We start from the raw sequence: 22,049 nt of genomic DNA, 5'->3' as shown, positions 1-22,049 counted from the left end.
TGCGCTTTACACCAATATGACCTAAACAGCAGTGCGACAAATAAGTTGCACTATCATTATCAACTTTGCATCTTTTGGCTTCAATATTATGAATATGTGTATCACTACTATCGTGATTCAATATAAATAGACCACTCTTCAAGGGTGCATGACCATAAAAGATATTACTCATATAAATAGAACAACCATTATTCTCTGATTTAAATGAATAACCGTCTCGCATCAAACAAGATCCAGATATAATGTTCATGCTCAACGCTGGCACCAAATAACAATTATTCAGGTCTAAAACTAATCCCGAAGGTAGATGTAGAGGTAGCATGCCGACCGCGATCACATCGACTTTGGAACCATTTCCCACGCGCATCGTCACCTCGTCCTTAGCCAATCTTGCTTAATCCGTAGTCCCTGTTTCAAGTTGCAAATATTAGCAATAGAACCAGTATCAAATACCCAGGTGCTACTGCGAGCATTAGTAAGGTACACATCAATAACATGTATATCACATATACCTTTGTTCACCTTGCCATCCTTCTTATCCGCCAAATACTTGGGGCAGTTCTGCTTCTAGTGACCAGTCTTCTTGCAGTAGAAGCACTCAGTCTCAGGCTTAGATCTAGACTTGGGTTTCTTCTCCTGAGCAGCAACTTGTTTGCCATTCTTCTTGAAGTACCCTTTTTCTTGAAACTAGTGGTCTTGTTGACCATCAACACTTGATGCTCTTTCTTGATTTCTACCTCCGCAGCCTTTAGCATCGCGAAGAGCTCGGGAATTGTCTTGTTCATCCCTTGCATATTATAGTTCATCACGAAGCTCTTATAGCTTGGTGGCAGTGTGAAAGTACGTTATATCGACTAGACGGGGGTGAATAGGCGATTTTTATGAATTCTTCACTGAAAAATTTGCTAGTGAGGAAATTCCTTAGCGACAAATTACTTGCAACGGAATAAGTACTCAAAAGTAAACATAATAGAAGACAAGCATAGTCATCATGATGAAATGAAGACAAGCACAGAGTACAGAAAGCGTAATCACAGGATAGCACAGGATGAAGACAAAAAGACTGAAGAAATTGAACTCAGGAAATTGAGAAAGTCTTCAGTCAAAGTCTTCAAACACAGATATGACAAGCACACAACACAGTAATGAGGAAATGAAAGAGTTGAGGAAATAGAACCAGTTGGCTTGGTGAAGACAATGATTTGGTAGACCAGTTCCAACTGCTGTCTCAGTTGTACATCTGGTTGGAGCGGCTAGGTATTTAAACCTGAGGACACACAGTCCCGGACACACAGTCCTCACCGTATTCTCCTTGAACTAAGGTCACACAGACCTCGTCCAATCACTCGTGGTAAGTCTTCAGGTGACTTCCGAACCTTCACAGACTCGGTCACTAGGCAATCGACAATTCCTCTTCGATGCTCTAGACCGTGACGCCTAACCGTTTGGAAGAAGCACAATATTCAAAGGTAACAAGGGTCGGATCCACGCAGTATCAATCTCTTTAGTGATGCTCAATCACTTTGGGTTTGTAGGTGTTTTGGTTTGGGTTTTCCTCACTCGATGATTTTCGCTCAAAGTCCTCAGAGGATGGGATGCTCACAATTGACAAGTGTCAGTTTCTCTCAGAGCATCCAACCAGCTAGTGGTTGTAGGGGGCGGCTATTTATAGCCTAGGGAGCAGCCCGACATGATAAGACATAAATGCCCTTCAATGATATGACCGTTAGGTGGATAAGATATTTTGGGACAGCTGGCGCGTAGCACAGCAACGGTTGGAAATTTGAGGTACAAATTCCTCAGGGCTATCATGTTCCTCACTGTGTCCTAACTCCTCAGTCAGAACAAATTCCTCAGAGACCAGAAGAACTTCGTCTCTGTCACTGAAGAATATGACTGAACTGTATGAGATTTCCAAAGGCTTCACTCGAAGGGATTGGTAGGTGTAGGGTTTTGAGTTGAGCATCACATGGAAATTTTTCCTTAGTATTTCCTCGACCCCCTTTAACAGTACGGTGTTTCCTATGACTCAAGAAAGAGAAAATGAAACTACGAAAACAAAAGTCTTCATGCTTCATGTTCCTCGAATGAATACCAAGTCTTCAAGGTTACACCAATTTCTTCACTTTCAAAGTCTTCAGAAAGTCTTCAGAATATCAAAGTCTTTAGTCGAAGAACTTTATTTTTAGGGGTCGACTTTCTCTGTAAAAATCAAACTCCTCATAGACTTATAGACCTGTGTACACTCATAAACACATTAGTCCCTTAACCTATAAGTCTTCAATACACCAAAATCACTAAGGGGCACTAGATGCACTTACAATCTCCCCCTTTTTGGTGATTGATGACAATATAGGTTAAGTTTTCAACGGGGATAAATATATGAAGTGTAAATACTGATATTGAGGAATTTGATTGCAAGATATAGAAGAACTCCCCCTGAAGATGTGCATAGTGAGGAATTTTCTTTTGAAGCAATGCACACTTGAAGAGTTGAATCATGGAGATCTCCCCCTATATCTTGTAATTCATACACGCATTTGACATATAATATGAAGAATTTAAAATGCATGATGAAATATGGTAACTGATGAATTTCAGCATGCATGCAATAATATTAATGAGGAATAAGCATGCAGAAAAGCGCATCAAAAGTATCAGAGCACCACCGGGTTTAAGTTTACAACTCAATCCAATAAAGTTTCAGAAGAACGAGAGTTGTAACTTAGCGAAAAAATGCCATATAATAGACCCGCTTGAAGACTAACTCAAATTTCTCCCCCTTTTCATCGAATGACCAAAAGGATCAAAATTGAGGACTAACACCCCTGAAGATAATCAAGTTGATGAAGGAGCGCCAGCGTTGTCGGGGTCGGTTGTTGAAGTAGGGCCTGCCGTAGTGTCGTCCAAGTCTTCATGTTCATCAGTGTCACGCGATGAAGAATAGGAGCTGGCCACCAAGGAAGGAACCTTGACCTTCTTGTATTTCTTCGGAGGAGGTGCAGACATGTCAAATTCTTCCTTGAGACCCATTTTCTTCAGATCTTCTTCGCTGTAGACATGAGACAAAACAGCCCAGGTACGGTTGAAGGTTTCATGGAGGTAGTATTGGTTTTTCTTTACTGCATTGTGGGTTGAGGTCATGTTGTGAAGAATTGAACCAAACTGATGCTTGACCCATTTATGATTGCGATCAACCTTCTAATGAAGACTGAGGAGAAGCTCACGATCAGTCATCACCCTGGGTGCTGTGGCTTGAGGATTTTGCTTGGCAGTGTTTGCGGCAGAGTCATGTGTGACAGAGTCGTCATTTGTTGAGTAGGATGCAGCCTTGTGAAATTGACCATCCAATGGACGAATGCCTTCATCTATAACAGCTGCGGCCTTGCCTTTGTCATCAGCTGAGGAAAATGTCCGTTTGAGGACTTCAATTGGAGGCAAGTAGCTGCAATGGTTCAGAGTGTCAGCTTTGTAGTTGAGTGAAGACCTTGTTCTGATGAATCTCATAATCCAAGGTGCATAAGGCTTCAGCTCAAAAGGTGACATAGCGACATTGGCCAGAGTCCTCATGAAGAAATCATGGAAGTTGACAGGAACGCCATGAATGATGTTGAAAAGCAGATTCTTCATGATGCCAACGACTTCTTCTTCATTTGAGTCGTGGCCCTTGATTGGACTCAATGTCTTCGTCAAAATGCGATAGACAGTCCGAGGCACATATAGTAATTCCTTAACGAGGAATTTGGTTCGTGGGGCCTGCCCTGGCTTCAAAGGCTTCATCAGAACTTGCATGTAATGATTTGTAAGCTCAGGTTCACTGTAGACGCAACGAGCACCTTCAAGGGGAGGACTGAGTGATAGGGCACGAAGCAATTCAGTAGCTGGTGCCTTGTAGTGAGTATTTTCTGACATCCAGTCCAGCACCCATGAGTTCACATCTTTAGAGTTTCCTGTGATGTGCAGAATCGCATAGAATTGAAGAATGAGTTCTTCATTCCAATCACATATGTCAGTGCAGAAGTTTAGCAACCCAGCGTCGTGAAGAACACTGAGGACTGGCTCAAAGCACGGAAGAGATTCCATGTCCACGTGAGGAATGTGTGCATGATCGAAGACTTTGTCTTTGTTGAACAACACTAAGGAATAGAAATTGGGCTGGCTGGCTGTCTAGAAACGCCTCTTCCTTATGCGAGCAGAGTGATATGGGTTGTAGTCAGTGAAGAATACATGCTCGCCAAAGAAATCTTCAGCCTTGAACTTTTGCTTGCGTGAGAATGGATCCTTTGGTTTGGGCAGAGGAGTGTCAGTGAGTTGCATCACAACCTCAGGGATCGCAATCTCAGGTTCTTCATGCTGAGAAATTTCTGGTTCCTCTTCAGTTGCAGTCTGCGTTGTCATATGATCAGCAACAACAGTTTCTTTAGCACTAGTGGCTGGAATTTCTTCACGCACAGACGAGGTGAGGTGAGTCTCTTCAGAGCCCATTTGAATGGTTGGTGCAGGGGACTGACGTATTTGTTGTAGAGGGGTGAAGAGTGGAGAGTTGGGGTGCTGACTTTCCCAAATGTCATCATTCATCACAGGCGTAGTACTTCCAATATCCACATCTTCATCTTCTAATTCTTCAACGCCAGCCTCTTCAGCTGTGAACTGAGGCATTGGCGATGAAACAACTGGTGTTGAAGGGATTGTATCCACTTCAATTTCTTCATCAATCTGCTCTGACAAAGCAGCAGAATGATTTTCTTCATCAGATCCACTAGGGATCACATATTCTTCACCAAAAGGAACAAGGTCCTTTGATGGAATGGATGAGATCAGAACATCATCAATTGGATTAGCAAATGAACTTGTCATAGGCTTCATTTTGTTCGGAGCTGAAGAATCTGAAGCAGCTGATGCTTTCCTTTTCTTCACTGCAGCTCACTCTTCAGCCTTGGTCTTCTTCACATCTGATGCAGCTAGAATGATAGGAGTTGGTGTTGGTGCAGGAGGATCTGAGGAATCTGGTTGATTTTCTTCAGGCGCAACTGATGCAGTTGCCCTGACTTCTTCATTTTCTTCAGGCGCACCACTAGTGGATGCCCTGGCAATTTCTTCAGTGGCTGGAATGGAGTCATCAGCCCTGGAACTAACATTTTCTTCAGCAGCCTCAAAGTCATCAGCGGTGCTGGCATGTTCTTCAGTTGGCTGAGCAGAAGCTTCAGCCTGAGGAATTTCTTGTTGCAATGGGGCTGCAACATTGGTGGTGAACTTCTTAGTCAGTTTAACAAACCTGACTTTGGCTCCTTGCCAATCAGCATAGTAAGCATTGAAGTTGTCGCTGAGGGTTTTGATTTCAGACTGGATCTTTGTAGATTCATCGGTCGTCAAAGAGACAACGTTTTTCCTTAGGAACTTCTCTTTCATGTATTGTGCCTTCTTGATCTGCCTGGCCTTCTCAAATTTCCATTTCTCTTCTTGGATGAAATGGGCCAGCGTGTGACTTTGGCCAGGAGTCAAATTGAAATCAGGCATAGGAGTGTTTGGGTCCTTGTGCTAGACATCAATATAATCGAGGATCACTCTTGGATCCAAAAGCAGTGGCACATCTGTGCCTTTGGCTCTAGCGGCCCTGACTTGCCTGTCTCTGATGATATCAGCAAGCTCTTCTTCATCAGCTTCATCGTCTTCAGATGGCACTTGGAAGGCAACCTGCTTCTTCTGAGGACTAGGGCGCGGACCTCGTCCAGCAGTGGCCTTTGTCTTCAGCTGAGAGGGTCCTGTTGAAGAATTGGGTGCAGCTGAGGAACTAGCTAAGACACCTGAGGCAATGGAGATGCCTGTAGTCCTTTGGCACGTGGCCAGATGCACAGGTGCTGAGGACTTTGGAGGAGCTGAGGATTTTGGAGGAGCTAGAGCAGCATGAGGAATTGGCCTTGAGGGCTTGAAGATTCTGGCCCTGAGGGCATAGCTGAGGAACTTGGCCATGAGGGCACTGTTGGTGAAGCACTTGGCTTGCGCGCAGGCTTCTTTGCCATTGATTTCTTAGGCTTGACAGAGGCCTTAGTGGCAGCAGCAGCAGTAGAGTCTTCATTGAATTTCCTCACTGCTTCTTTGGCTTGTCTAGCCAACTTGGCTTGGCGTTTGGCCCATTCTTCAGGAAAGTCCTCACCGCGTTTGATGCTGGTGGGGTCTGCCTCTTGGCCAGGTGCCAGTGGAGGTCTTGGGCATGGAGGGTTGAGTGCGAATTTCTTCATGTACTTGGGAGTTACATACATGTACTCCCTCCACTCTCTTGCCCATCTCCTTTCAATCCTCTGTATGTGCACTTTGCGCTGATTTTTGTTCTCCTTTCCGAACTTGGCCTCATCATGTGTGCAATAGTCTTTGTATATGTCATCAGGGATTTCAAAAGCAGTCATGAACTCATGCTTCTTTCCTCCTTTCTGAGGCTTCTTACCGTCTGCCATATTCTTCAGTTGAGGAATTTGAACAATCGAATTCTCTGAAGAAGTATGCAACTTTTCTTCAAGGAACGCTGCAAATGAGTTAAGTTGATGAGAACCTAGAGATTCAGCAGCGGACATGTGTACCTGTGAATAGAGTATAGTTGCGAGGAATTTGGAGAGGTCATATGCGTTCTTAGAAGGTTTTTCGAAAAGAGCAAGTTTGAGGAATTTGACCAGATGAGCCTTGAAGAATTTCACTAAGCGTTCTTTGTCTTAGGTTCCAGAGTTGTATAGATCGAAGATCCACACAACTGAGGAATCTTGAAGAAATGAAGCTTAGAGAAACGAATCAAGAACAGATGATTTGTGAGGTGTTTAGTGTGTGAGGATTTGTAGAATAAAACACCTTTGAAGATTTTGTAGAAAACATTCGAATCAAAGAGGGCAGTAAAAGTAACTTCTAATTACCCTGAACGAAGAACGCGACGAACTGTGAGATGGAGAGGTGAAGTTCGTCAGTGCAGATCTTCCACACCCTAACTCGGTGGAGGAAGACAGCTACGGCGGCGGCGGAGTGAAGATTTCCGCGGCTGGCGCGAGTACGACGGCGACGAGGTCGAGGCAGTGAAGCTCTTCCTCACCGACGACGATGGAGTAGCGGCGGCGCTAGGGTTTGAGAAGCTCGAGCGGGAGAGAGCGATCGAGTGGAGTAAAGGAAGTGAGGAAGGGGTGAGGGGGTATTTATAGTCGCAGTGAAAAACTGTTCGCCCGAAGATTTAGGACGAACGTGCCCCTGACCCTTCACATTTGAATGACATGTGTCACCCACGTACTGAAAAGTGGAGATCGTGTTAGACCGTGGGTGAATAGAAAAGTATATCGTGGGATGCAGAATGGTTTGAGCGGCAAAACCGAAAATTTGGATAAGATTAGTTTTAAAGTTCCATTCGCAATTTCTTCAGCTGACAAGGACACAGTGAAGATTTTGAACGAGTTTCAAATAGAACGCACATGAAGAATTTGTGAATAGATTGGGTTGAGTATAGCATAGAGGGGGAAGGGTCCGATCACATTCACTTAGCAGAAAAACCAACTTGAAGAAATAGCCATAAGTGAATGCTGTAGAGCACATAAACTCATATATATATATATAGCCAATGAAGAAAAATGACGGAAACAGTGAAGATTTTGCAAAGTTGAAGAATTTGAAAAATTGAGGAATTTCAAAACTGAGGAAAAAATCAAATTGAGGATTTTCAACTTTTGTGGTGGCGTGACCCACCTTATAAGAATGATGATTTCAGACATCGGGTACAATTGTCGTAGGGTTCTGAGAATCAAACTCTTCATTAATTTCTTCACACTTAGAGTGTTATTCTTCATTGATTCAAGAAAAACGTTTCTTCATGTGTTGCACATCTAAGTCATCAATTTTGCATAAGTGTTAGGATGAGTATCCTTTTCAAAGAACATTCGAAGATTCTAAGATATTTAGCTCACACCGCAACTTGCTACATCTCTTCTCATCCAAGGGCTTTGTGAAGATATCGGCAAGCTGTTCTTCAGTCTTCACATGCTCAATAGAAATGTCGCCCTTCAACACATGATCATGAAGAAAATGATGACGAATCTGAATGTGCTTTGTCTTCGAGTGCTGAACTGGGTTGTGAGCAATTTTGATGGCACTCTCATTGTCACAGAAGAGAGGCACATTCTTCACGTTGACGCCGTAGTCCTTGAGAGTTTGCTTCATCCATAGCAGTTGAGCACAGCAAGAACCAGCAGCAATGTACTCAGCTTCAGCAGTAGACAGTGATACGTAGTTCTGTTTCTTCGAGGACCAACAGACCAAGGATCGTCTGAGGAAATGACATGTACCAAATGTTGACTTGCGGTCCACACGATCACCAGCATAGTCAGAGTCAGAATATCCAATGAGATCAAAAGCCGAGCCCTTGGGGTACCATAATCCAAGTGTTGGTGTGTGAGCTAGATATCGAAGAATATGTTTCACAGCCTTATGGTGTGATTCCTTCGGTGTAGCTTGAAATCGGGCACACATGCAAACACTAAGCATTATATCTGGCCTAGATGCACATGAGTACAATAAAGAACCAATCATGGAGCGGTATACCTTGTGATCGAAGTCAATACCATTTTCATCAGTGCATAGATGGCCATTTGTGGGCATAGGAATGTTGACTCCTTTGCAATCTTGCATGCTGAATTTCCTCAGTACATCCTTGAGGTATTTCTCCTGAGATATGAATATGCCATTTCGCTGTTGACGAATTTGAAGACCTAAGAAGAATTTCAACTCTCCCACCATAGACATTTGATATTCTTCACTCATCATATAGGCAAATTCATCACTATAACGTTGGTCAGTACAGCCAAAGATAATATCATCAACATATATTTGGCACACAAACAATTCACCATCATAAGATTTAGTAAAGAGAGTAGGGTCAAGTGAACCGGGTGTGAAGCAATTCTTCATGAGGAAATCCTTCTAAGTATCATACCACACCCGAGGGGCCTGCTTGAGGCCATAGAGGGCCTTGTTGAGTCTGAAGACTTTGTCAGGATTCTTTGGATCTTCAAAACCTGGGGGTTGAGCAACATATACTTCTTCCTCAAGCTTACCATTGAGGAATGTACTTTTCACATCCATTTGATATAAGATGATATCATGATGGTTAGCATAAGCAAGTAGTATGCGAATAGCCTCAAGTCTAGCAATAGGTGCAAAAGTTTCATCGAAATCAATTCCTTCAACCTGTGTGTAGCCTTGAGCTACAAGTCGTGCCTTATTCCTCACCACAAGGCCATTTTCATCTTGCTTGTTGCGGTAGATCCACTTTGTGCCAATGATATTGTGCTTGCGAGGATCTGGACGTTTGACCAGTTCCCAGACGTTGTTGAGCTCGAATTGATGTAATTCTTCTTGCATGGCCTGAATCCACTCAGGCTCCAGAAATGCTTCATCTACCTTAGTGGGCTCTGTGATAGAGACAAAGGCATAGTGCCCACAAAAGTTAGATAAGTGTGAAGCTTTTGAGCGTGTGAGAGGACCTGGTGCTTTGATGTCATCGATGATCTTCTCCACTTGCACTTCTTTTGCAACGCGAGGATGAGCTGGTTGTCGTTGAGGAATTTGATCAGCATTTTCTTCAGCACCATTTTCTTCAGCATTTTCCTCAGGTGCATCAGCTCGACGTTCTTCACGTTCTGGAATGAATTCTTCAGCAGATTCTTCAGTAGGAATGACATCCTCAGTAGCCTTGAACTTGATAGAATCCTCAGGTGCTGGTTCATCTATCACAGAAGGTAGGTGCTCTCTTTGCGAGCCATTAGTTTCATTGAACCGCACATCTACAGTTTCAACAACCTTGTGAAGAACTTTGTTGAAGACTCTGTAGGTGTGCGAGTCCTTTCCGTAACCAAGCATAAAACCTTCATGTGCTTTCGGTGCAAATTTTGCATTGTGATGAGGATCTCTAATCCAACATTTAGCACCGAAGACTTTGAAATAACTCACATTGGGTTTCTTGTCAGTGAGGAGTTCATAGGCAGTCTTCTTGAAGAATATGTGAAGATATACTCTGTTGATGATGTGGCACGCAGTGTCAATTGCATCAATCCAGAAATGACGAGGCGTTTTGTATTCATCAAGCATAGTGCGAGCCATCTCAGCAAGAGTCCTGTTCTTGCGCTCCACGATGCCATTCTGTTGAGGAGTATAAGGAGCAGATAAATCATGAGTAATACCAGGTTCATTAAGATAGTCATCGAGACCAGAATTCTTGAACTTGGTTCCATTGTCACTTCTGATGTGCTTGATCTTCACACCAAAGTTGGTTGAAGCCCTCAAGGAAAATCATTTGAAGACTTCCTGCACTTCATGTTTGTAAGTAACAAGGTGTCCCCATGTGCAACGAGAGTAATCATCAACAATAACAAAGCCATATTGAGATGCTTCATTTGAAACAGCAGAATAATGATTAGGACCGAAGAGATCCATGTGAAGCAATTCAAATGGACGAGTAGTGGTCATGATAGTCTTTGCAGGATGCTTGGCCTTGGTCATCTTTCCAGCTTCACGGGCTCCGCATAAGTGATCCTTAAGGAATTTGACATTCTCAATGCCAATGACATGCTTCTTCTTCGCAAGCGTGTGCAAATTCCTCATGCCTGCATGACTAAGTCGTCGATGCCATAGCCAGCCTTCTGAAGCTTTTGCAAGTAGGCACACGGCTGGTTGAGGTCCTGTAGAGAAATCAACAATATACAAGTCTCCTCTCCTAAAGCCTTCGAAGACTTTGGAATTGTCAGCTTCCATAACCACAACACAACGATACTTGCCAAAGACAACAACCATATCTAGATCACAAAGCATTGAGACAGACATAAGGTTGTATCCTAAGGACTCAACAAGCATGACTTTGTCCATGTGTCGATCCTTTGTGATCGCAACCTTACCTACACCCAATACCTGACTTTTGCCTTTGTCAGCGAAGATGATATGCTTCAGATGCGATGGTGATAAGGGAGCATCCATCAATAGATTCTTGTCACCAGTCATGTGATTTGTACATCCACTATCGAGGACCCACTCAGTTGCTTTGGGTTGTTCATCCTGCAGATGAATTAGTGCAGCTTATGAACTCATATACTTCATTAGTGAAGAATATGATATCAAATTCATTAGATGAATTTCATCAAGCAGTAAGACAAATAAAGCAGTATGAGGACGTGAGAAATGAAGGTTCATTTCTTCATGATTAGCCTGCGTCCTTTCAGGCATTTTGTCAGGTCCCCAGCAAATTCTTCAGACGTTAAAGCGCGTCTGGAGACCTGACCCTGCAGAAGAAATTAGTTCTTTTTCTTCACCACCCACATCTGAAGGGGTGGTAAAGATCTTATGAGAATGGTGGCAAAGAGGCCAAAACATTTCGTTTCACATAAGAGGGGTTAGGGTAAGCATATGAATAAGCAGAGAAATTCTTCGAGGACTTATGAACATAGTGATTAGAAGAATAATGTTCATATTCATAGCCCTTGGCTCTTCCCTACGAAACAGAGTTGTTAGCACGATGATGTTCATATGAGGAATTTGATCCTTTTGAGGAATCTGATCCACATGAGGAATTTGGTCCGTAAGAGGACTTGGATCCATATGAGGAATTTGGTCCATATGAAGAATTTGATCTGGGGTTCCTATTCTTCACAGGTGGTGTCATGAGGACATTCACCTGAAGACTTTCAAGGCGCCTTTTGGGAACCTAGATTTTCTTCATAGGGGGGCCGTTCCTGCAGTTAGTGCCAACATATCTAGCAAATACTTCACCATTCTGATTTTTGAACAGTTTATAGTTGGAGTCAAATGACTCATCAGAAGAATGAGAAGATTCACATGTAAATCCAGATAAATTAGATGGATCAACTGGAGGTCCCTTTGCAGCAACCCATGAGGTTTTGCGGGTACTGCTCAGGCTTCCAATATGTACCATCAGCATTGAGTTTCCTCTCAAAGGCAATACCCTCTTTCCTAGGGTTCCTGTTGAGGATCTGCTTTTTAAGCACATCACAAAGAGTCTGATGCCCTTTGAGGCTTTTGTACATTCCTGTCATGTACAATTCCTTCAGCCCTGCATCGTCAGTGATACTAGCAATGTCCTCAGATGAGGAATTAGTGACAGCAGAGGCAGGTGAAGAATTTGTAGCATTTGAACATTCAGGTGAAGAATTAGCAGATTCACGTTCAATGCATTTCAAACATGGAGGAACAAATTCTTCCTGAGCAGCGCTGATTTGTTGAGCAAGTAATGAATCGTGCTCCTTCTGAAGATCTTCATAACTCACTCTTAGCTTCTCAAGATCTTGCTTTCTTTGAAGAAATTCATAAGAAAGCTTCTCATGATCAGATAAGAGAGTGTTATGATGACCTTGAAGGTTGTCAAACCTGGTCTGAAGTCTCTGAAGATTTTCAGTCAAGGTTTTAGTGCGATCCATTTCCTCACCCAACATATCATCACTTTTGTCTAGCATATTTTGAACCTTTTCAAAAGCCCTTTGTTGTTTAACAGCAATCTTAGCAAGTTTAGAGTAGCTGGGCTTGAGATTCTTATCAGATTCATTCTCACTAGATTTAGAGGAGGTATATTTTTGTACCTTGGCACCCTTTGCCATGAAGTAGTAGGTGGGAGCGTAGTCATCATTGTCTTCATCAACCTTGTTGGTGAGGTCATTTTCTTCAGAGTTGAAGATAGACTTGCTGACAAAAGCAGTAGCGAGGGCTAGGCTCGCCACACCAGACTCGGAGTCCTCAGATGCCTCCTCTTCCTCTTGTTCCTCAGATTCAGCTTCAGAGTCCATTTCCTTGCCAATGAATGCCCGAGCCTTCTTGGAGCTGCTCTTCTTGTGAGATGAAGACTTTGAGGATCTTGATGATGAAGATTTTGAGGATTTCTTCTTTTTCTTCGCATCATCAGAACTGTAATCCTTGTACTTCTTCTTCTTCTTTGATTCCTTTTCCCACTAAGGACAATCTTGAATGTAGTGTCCAGATTTCTTGCACTTGTGACAAAGCCTCTTCTTGTAGTCACTGGATGAGGAATCATTGCTCCTTGAGGGTCTTCCAAAGCGACCACGTCTTGAGAACTTCTGGAATTTCTTCACGAGCAGTGCTAGCTCATGGCTCAGTTCTTCAGGGTCACCAAGGCTGCTACCAGAGTCTTCATCTTCGGACTCAGATACTGCCTTGGCCTTCAGTGCACGTGATCTGCCATAGCTCGAACCATAGAGATCTCTCTTTTCAGCAAGATGGAACTCATGAGTATTTAGCCTCTCGAGGATATCAGCGGGATCAAGTGACTTGTAATCAGCACGTTCTTGTATCATACATGCCAGAGTATCAAATGAGGAATCAAGCGATCTCAATAATTTCTTCACCACCTCATGATCAGTGATGTCAGTGGCACCAAGCGCTTGAAGCTCATTTGAGATGTCAGTGAGGCGATCGAAGGTTTGTTGAACATTTTCATTGTCGAGTCTTTTGAAGTGGTTGAAGAGATTGCGAAGAACATCAACTCGAGAGTCATGCTGAGTTGAAACTCCTTCATTCACTTTGAACAGCCTATCCCAGATAAGCTTAGCAGTTTCCAAAGCACTCACTCTTCCATACTGTCCTTTGCTCAGATGGCCACATATGATATTCTTTGCTTGAGAGTCGAGTTGCTTGAATCTCTTCACGTCGGTAGCGTTCAGTGAGGGTGAGACAAAAGGAACACCATTCTCCACAACATACCAGAGAACATTATCAATTGCCTCAAGATGCATTCACATCTTATTCTTCCAGTAGGGGTAGTCCATCCCATCGAAGGTAGGACACCCAGCAGAGACCTTGATCATACCTGCGGTCGACATAACTAAAACTCCAGGCGGTTAAACAAAAATCACACAAAACAAGGGAGTACCTTGCTCTGATACCAATTGAAAGTGCGTTATATCGACTAGAGGGGGGTGAATAGGCGATTTTTATGAATTCTTCACTGAGGAATTTGCTAGTGAGGAAATTCCTTAGCGAAGAACTACTTGCAGCGGAATAAGTACTCAGAAGTAAACATAATAGAAGACAAGCATAGTCATCATGATGAAATGAAGACAAGCACAGAGTACAGAAAGCGTAATCACAGGATAGCCCAGGATGAAGACAAACAGACTAGAGAAATTGAACTAAGGAAATTGAGAAAGTCTTCAAACACAGATATGACAAGCACACAACACAGTAATGAGGAAATGAAAGAGTTGAGGAAATAGAACCAGTTGGCTTGGTGAAGACAATGATTTGGTAGACCAGTTCCAACTGTTGTCTCAGTTGTACATCTGGTTGGAGCGGCTGGGTATTTAAACCTAAGGACACACAGTCCTCACTGTATTCTCCTTGAACTAAGGTCACACAGACCTCGTCCAATCACTCGTGGTAAGTCTTCAGGTGACTTCCGAACCTTCACAGACTCGGTCACTCGGCGATCCACAATTCCTCTTGGATGCTCTAGACCATGACGCCTAACCGTCTAGAAGAAGCACAGTCTTCAAAGGTAACAAGCGTCGGATCCACGCAGGATCAATCTCTTCAGTGATGCTCAATCACTTTGGGTTTGTAGGTGTTTGGGTTTGGGTTTTCCTCACTCGATGATTTTCGCTCAAAGTCCTCGGAGGATGGGATGCTCTCAATTGACAAGTGTCAGTTTCTCTCAGAGCATCCAACCAGCTAGTGGTTGTAGGGGGCGGCTATTTATAGCCTAGGGAGCAGCCCGACATGATAAGACATAAATGCCCTTCAATGATATGACCGTTAGGTGGATAAGATATTTTGGGACAGCTGGCGCGTAGCACAGCAACGATCGGAAATTTGAGGTACAAATTCCTCATGGCTATCATGTTCCTCACTGTGTAGGCGATCCGCGCTGGCGAATTCCTAACTCCTTAGTCAGTACAAATTCCTCAGAGACCAGAAGAACTTCGTCTCTGTCACTGAAGAATATGACTGAACTGTATGAGATTTCCAAAGGCTTCACTCGAAGGGATTGGTAGGTGTAGGGTTTTGAGTTGAGCATCACATGGAAATTTTTCCTTAGTATTTCCTCGACCCCCTTTAACAGTACGGTGTTTCCTATGACTCAAGAAATAGAAAATGAAACTACGAAAACAAAAGTCTTCACGCTTCATGTTCCACGAATGAATACCAAGTCTTCAAGGTTACACCAATTTCTTCACTTTCAAAGTCTTCGGAAAGTCTTCAGAATATCAAAGTCTTCAGTCGAAGAACTTCATTTTTAGGGGTCGACTTTCTCTGTAAATATCAAACTCCTCATAGACTTATAGACCTGTGTACACTCATAAACACATTAGTCCCTTAACCTATAAGTCTTCAATACACCAAAATCACTAAGGGGCACTAGATGCACTTACACAGTGATTGAAGAATTTTGTCAATGACACTATCATCTGGAAGATTAACTCCCAGTTGAATCAAGTGATTGTTATACCCAGACATTTTGAGTATATGTTCACTGACAGAACTATTCTCCTCCATCTTGCAGCTGTAGAACTTATTGGAGACTTCATATCTCTCAATCCGGGCATTTGCTTGGAATATTAACTTCAACTCCTAGAACATCTCATATGCTCCATGACATTCAAAACGTCGTTGAAGTCCCGGTTCTAAGCTGTAAAGCATGGCACACTGAACTATCAAGTAGTCACCAGCTTTGCTCTGCCAGACGTTCACAACGTCCGGCGTTGCTCCTGCGGCGGGTCTTGCACCTAGTGGTGCTTCCAGGACGTAATTCTTCTGTGCAACAATGAGGATAATCCTCAAGTTACGGACCCAGCCCATGTAATTGCTTCCATCATCTTTCAACTTAGCTTTCTCAAGGAACGCATTAAAATTCTACGGAACAACAGCACGGGCCATCTATCTACAACAACATAGACATGCAAAATACTATCAGGTACTAAGTTCATGATAAATTAAAGTTCAATTAATCATATTACTTAAGAACTCCCACTTAGATAGACATCCCTCTAATCATCTAAGTGATCACATGATCCAAATCAACTAAACCATGTCCGATCATCATGTGAGATGGAGTAGCTTTCAATGGTGAACATCACTATGTTGATCATATCTACTATATGATTCATGCTCGACCTTTCGGTCTCAGTGTTCCGAGGCCATATCTGCATATGCTAGGCTCGTCAAGTTTAACCCGAGTATTCTGCATGTGCAAAACTGGCTTGCACCCGTTGTATTTGAACGTAGAGCTTATCACACCCGATCATCACGTGGTGTCTCGGCACGACGAACTTTCGCAATGGTGCATACTCAGGGAGAACACTTATACCTTGAAATTTAGTGAGAGGTCATCTTCTAATGCTACCATCGATCTAAGCAAAGTAAGATGCATAAAAGATAAACATCACATGCAATCAATATAAGTGATATGATATGGCCATCATCATCTTGTGCCTTTGATCTCCATCTCCAAAGCACCGTCATGATCACCATCGTCATCAGCGTGACACCTTGATCTCCATCGTAGCATCGTTGTCGTCTCACCAACTATTGTTTCTATGACTATTGCTACCACTTAGTGATAAAGTAAAAATAATTACAGGGCGATTGCATTGCATACAATAAAGTGACAACCATATGGCTCCTGCCAGTTGCCGATAACTCTGTTACAAAACATGATCATCTCATACAATAAAATTTAGCATCATGTCTTGACCATATCACATCACAGCTTGCCCTGCAAAAACAAGTTAGACGTCCTCTACTTTGTTGTTGCAAGTTTTACGTGGCTGCTATGGGCTGGGCAAGAACCGTTCTTACCTATGCAGCAAACCCACAACGATATTTCGTCAAGTATGTATTGTTTTAACCTTCACAAGGATCGGGCGTAGCCACACTCGATTCAACTAAAGTTGGAGAAACTGACACCCGCCAGCCACCTGTGTGCGAAGCACGTCGGTAGAACCAGTCTCGCGTAAGCGTACGCGTAATGTCGGTCCAGGCTGCTTCATCCAACAATACCGCTGAATCAAAGTGTGACATGTTGGTAAGAAGTATGACTTGTATCACCCACAACTCACTTGTGTTCTACTCGTGCATATAACATCTACAAATAAACCTGGCTCGGATGCCACTATTGGGTAATGTAGTAATTTCAAAAAAATTCCTACGCACACGCAAGATCATGGTGATGCATATCAACGAGAGGGGAGAGTGTTGTCTACGTACCCTCATAGACCGTAAGAGGAAGCATTATGACAACACGGTTGATGTAGTCGTAGATCCGACCGATCCAAGTATAGAACGCACGGTACCTCCGAGTTCAGCACACGTTCAGCTCGGTGACGTCCCACAAACTCACGATCCAGCAGAGCTTTGAGGGAGAGTTCCGTCAGCACGACGGCGTGATGATGATGATGATGATAATGATGATGATGCTACCGACACAGGGCTTCGCCTAAGCACCGCTACGATATTACCGAGGTGGATTATGGTGAAGGGGGGCACCGCACACGGCTAAAAGATCAACTGATCAACTTGTGTGTCTATGGGGTCCCCCTCCCCTGTATATAAAGGAGTGGAGGAGGGGGGAGGGCCGGCCCTTCCTAGGCGCGCCCCAAGGGGAGTCCTACTCCCACCGGGAGTAGGACTCCAACCCTTCCAAGGGTAGGAGTAGGAGAGAGGGAAGGAGGAGAGAGGGGGAAGGAAAGGGGGCGCCGCCCCCTCCTTGTCCAATTCGGACTAGAGGGGGAGGGGCACGCGGCCTGCCCTGGCCGCCCCTCCTCTTCTCCACTAAGGCCCAATAGACCCATTACACTCCCCGGGGGGTTCCGGTAACCCCCTGGTACTCCGGTATTTGTCCGAACTTGCCCAGAACCCTTCCAAAGTCCAAACATAGTCATCCAATATATCAATCTTTATGTCTCGACCATTTCGAGACTCCTCGTCATGTCCGTGATCATATCCAGGACTCCGAGCTACCTTCGGTACATCAAAACACATAAACTCATAATACCAATCATCACTGAACGTTAAGCGTGCAGACCCTACGGGTTCGAGAACTATGTAGACATGACCGAGACACGTCTTTGGTCAATAACCAATAGCGGAACCTGGATGCTCATATTGGCTTGGCTCCCACATATTCTACGAAGATCTTTATCGGTCAAACTGCATAACAAAATACGTTGTTCCCTTTGTCATCGGTATGTTACTTGCCCGAGATTCGATCGTCGGTATCTCAATACCTAGTTCAATCTCATTACTGGCAAGTCTCTTTACTCGTTCCGTAATGCATCATCCGACAACTAACTCATTAGTTACAATGCTTGCAAGGCTTATAGTGATGTGCATTACCGAGAGGGCCCAAAGATACCTCTCCGACAATCGGAGTGACAAATCCTAATCTCGATCTATGCCAACTCAACAAGTACCATCGGAGACACCTGTAGAGCACCTTTATAAACACCCAGTTACGTTGTGACGTTTGGTAGCACACAATGTGTTCCTCTGGTAATCTGGAGTTGCATAATCTCATAGTAATAGGAACATGTATAAGTCATGAAGAAAGCAATAGTAGTAAACTAAATGATCAAGTGCTAAGCTAACGGAATGGATCAAGTCAATCACATAATTCTCCTAATGATGTGATCCCGTTAATCAAATGACAACTCATATCTATGGCTAGGATACCCAACCATCTTTGATCAACGAGCTAGTCAAGTAGAGGCATACTAGTGACATTATGTTTGTCTATGTATTTACACATGTATTATGTTTCCGGTTAATACAATTCTAGCATGAATAATAAACATTTATCATGATATGAGGAAATAAATAATAACTTTATTATTGTCTCTAGGGCATATTTCCTTCACAAGACTCACAGCCAACAAGTTCTCAATTAGCTTACTAACACCTTCTAGAATATCTCTAGATGAAGAGATTCTTTCGCGAGAAGCAATTTGATGGACAATTATAATCCTAAGGTCTAGTAACATATAAGATGACAAGGGTATCCCCTACGAAAGCATTTCAGTGGCACCTATTGCCCAAAAAACCACCTATCAAGACACATTTCATCTAATTTGGCCCATATTGCCTAAGATAACTAATTAAAAAAACAAGTGGCAAATTTAATTAGGATTAAATTAGCACTTGCAAACTAAATACTTGTATCAAAACCAATATCTAGCAGATCACGGTGCCAACTACCAAAGCATTTCAACTAAATTGGCACCTACATTTTGCAAAAAATAACTTATTACAGATCGAGATTGAGAGATGAGCATGTGCTGACGAGGAGAGGGATGGCATGGTGACCTCGGTCGGGGGTGCTAATGAGGGGAAGGCCGGTGACTTTCCTACGAGAGGGGGCGACGACAGTGGCCGGCGAGGGGATCGAGGGCGGTGGGCCAAAGGCGCCCGACTAGAGCTCGCGGGCGGCGACAGAGTGGGCGGCGAGAGGGGGGAGCATTACCTGCGGCGGCGGTGGCGCGCGGTGACGAAGGAGAAACCCTAACCGCAGCTGCCGGCATCGGGCGGAGGGGGACGATTAAGAGATGAGCGTCCGGGGGGTCGGGTCGCGTGTTTTGTTTTGCTGTAGCAGTAGCGCGGCTACAGGGAGCGCGCTACTGCTAAGCCCAATATCAGTAGCGCTTTGTCCAGAAAAAACGCTACGGCTACGGCTAAGCATGTAAAAACATTAAAAATATACATTGGTCATCATTGACCTTTTTGTGTAGAATCTAAATAGTCAAAATGAATCCTCACCGTACTTGTATAGGCACAGGTGAAGACTCATATTGCAGCCACAAATCCTACACATACAGTTCAATGAAGACCAAGTGCTCGAGATAGTTTGAGAAGTAACATATTTAAGGTGGTAAACACCTTGTTCGCTTAGCAGTATGGGACTAAACTTAATTAGTTGCAAGAGGGGATGATACTTAGCAGCAACGAGTTTTGAAGAAAAACGCTGCTACTAAGTACTTTAGCAGTAGCGCATCCATTAGAAGGGCGCTACTACTATATATAGCCTGGAGGCAACGCCGTGGCAATTGTAGTAGTAGCGCTCGTTTCACCTAGAGCGCTACTGCTACTGCGCTATTAGTAGCGCGGTCTTATGAATCTCGCTACTGCTAATTAGCAGTAGAATTTTTTTAAACCTCGCTGCTGCTAAAATTCTGTGTATAAGGTTTTCCCTAGTAGTGTGATGGTTTTCCCGCAGAATTTTATCAGAATTTCTGGGATATCATCAAGGCTGACCTTCTAGAGTTGTTTAAGTGTCTTCATGCCGATCAACTTGACCTATTTAGGCTAAATTTTGGCGAGATTGTTTTGTTGCTGAAAATTAAGGAGGCCGCCGGATCCAACAGTTCAGACCCATATGCCTCATTAACGTCAGCTTCAAGATTTTGACCAATGTAGCTACAAATAGGTTAAACTCGATAGTTGACCATGTTGTCCGGCCATCTCAAACGGCCTTCATGCAAGGAAGGAATATACTAGATGGTGTAGTTATCCTTCATGAGACCGTCCACGAGATGCACCGAAAAATATGAGTGGGGTGGTATTCAAAATTGACTTTGAAAAAGCCTATGATAAGGTCAAGTGGTCTTTTCTCCAACAGGCCCTAAGGATGAAAGGTTTCTCTGATAAATGATGCAAGTGGATCCAAAATTTTGTAACTGGAGGTAGTGTGACCATCAAAGTCAATGATGATGTAGGTCATTACTTTCAGACAAAAAAAAGACTACGACAGGTGACCCCATGTCCCCAATGTTATTTAACATTGTTGTTGACATGCTGTCTATTCTGACTGAGCGCGCCAAGGAGGATGGACAGATTGTGGGAGTAGTGCCACACCTTGTGGATGATGGACTCTCTATTTTGCAATATGTCGATGACACGATTCTTTTTATGAAACATGACCTAGACAAAGCTCGAAATCTGAAGCTATTACTTTCAGCGTTTGAGCAAATGTCGGGCCTCAAAATTAACTTTCATAAAAGCGAATTATTTTGCTTTGGAGAAGTCGTTGAGGCGATGGCCGATTATGCTGACTTGTTTGGTTGCGCACTTTGGCCAATTCCCGATTAAATATCTGAGAATACCGGTTCATTATCAGCGTCTCACCATTGCAGAGTGGAAGCATGTGGAGGAGCGTCTAGAGAAATAGTTGAGCAGTTGGAAAGGAAAACTGCTCTCAGTTGGTGGTCGGCTGGTTTTGATTAACTCCGTCCTCACAAACAAGGTTCTCTATATGCTTTCTTTCTTCCAACTCCCAAAAGGGGTCCTACAAAGACTAGACTACTTTAGATCCAAATTCTTTTGGCAAGGAGATGGTGAAAAGAAAAAATACAGGCTGGCCAAATGGAGCGTGGTTTGTAGGCCTAAAGACCAAGGTGGCCTTGGAATTCATGACCTGCAGGTCAAGAATGAGGCCCTCTCAGTAAATGGTTATTTTAACTTCTTACCGAGGATGGTGTTTGGCAAACATGTTGCGCAACAAGTATCTAGGCCAAAAGGCAGTATCACAGGCATATTGGAAACCTGGCGACTCACACTTTTGGGCTGGCCTAATGGCGGCAAAGAAACATCTCTTTCGCTTTGGGTCTTTCGCGATAAAGGACGGGTCGGAGATTCGTTTCTGGGAAGACATCTGGCTAGGCAATGCCAGTCTAAGAGACTATCCAACCTTATATAACATCGCTCGTGATAAGAATAATACTATTGCGCACGTGCTCGGTTCTTCCCCGCCGAATATTTCGTTCAGGCGAGATTTGATTGGCCCCCGACTTGTGTCATGGCATCATCTTTTATCCCGGCTGGATTCGATTAACCTGACACAAGGTCGGGATGTGTTTTGCTGGAACCTTACTATATCAGGGTCTTTCACAGTAGACTCTATGTACCGTGCACTCACGCATTTTGAGGTATCGACGAGTAATAATAAGAAAATTTGGAAGTCTAAGATTCCACTAAAAGTGAAATCTTCATGTGGTATCTTCGTAGGGGAGTTGTGTTAACCAAAG

The sequence above is a fragment of the Triticum dicoccoides genome, chromosome 2A, assembly GCF_002162155.2.
Source record: "Triticum dicoccoides isolate Atlit2015 ecotype Zavitan chromosome 2A, WEW_v2.0, whole genome shotgun sequence".
NCBI lineage: Eukaryota > Viridiplantae > Streptophyta > Magnoliopsida > Poales > Poaceae > Triticum > Triticum dicoccoides.
The sequence above is the reverse complement of the archived record's forward strand: the minus strand, read 5'-3'. Positions refer to the sequence as shown.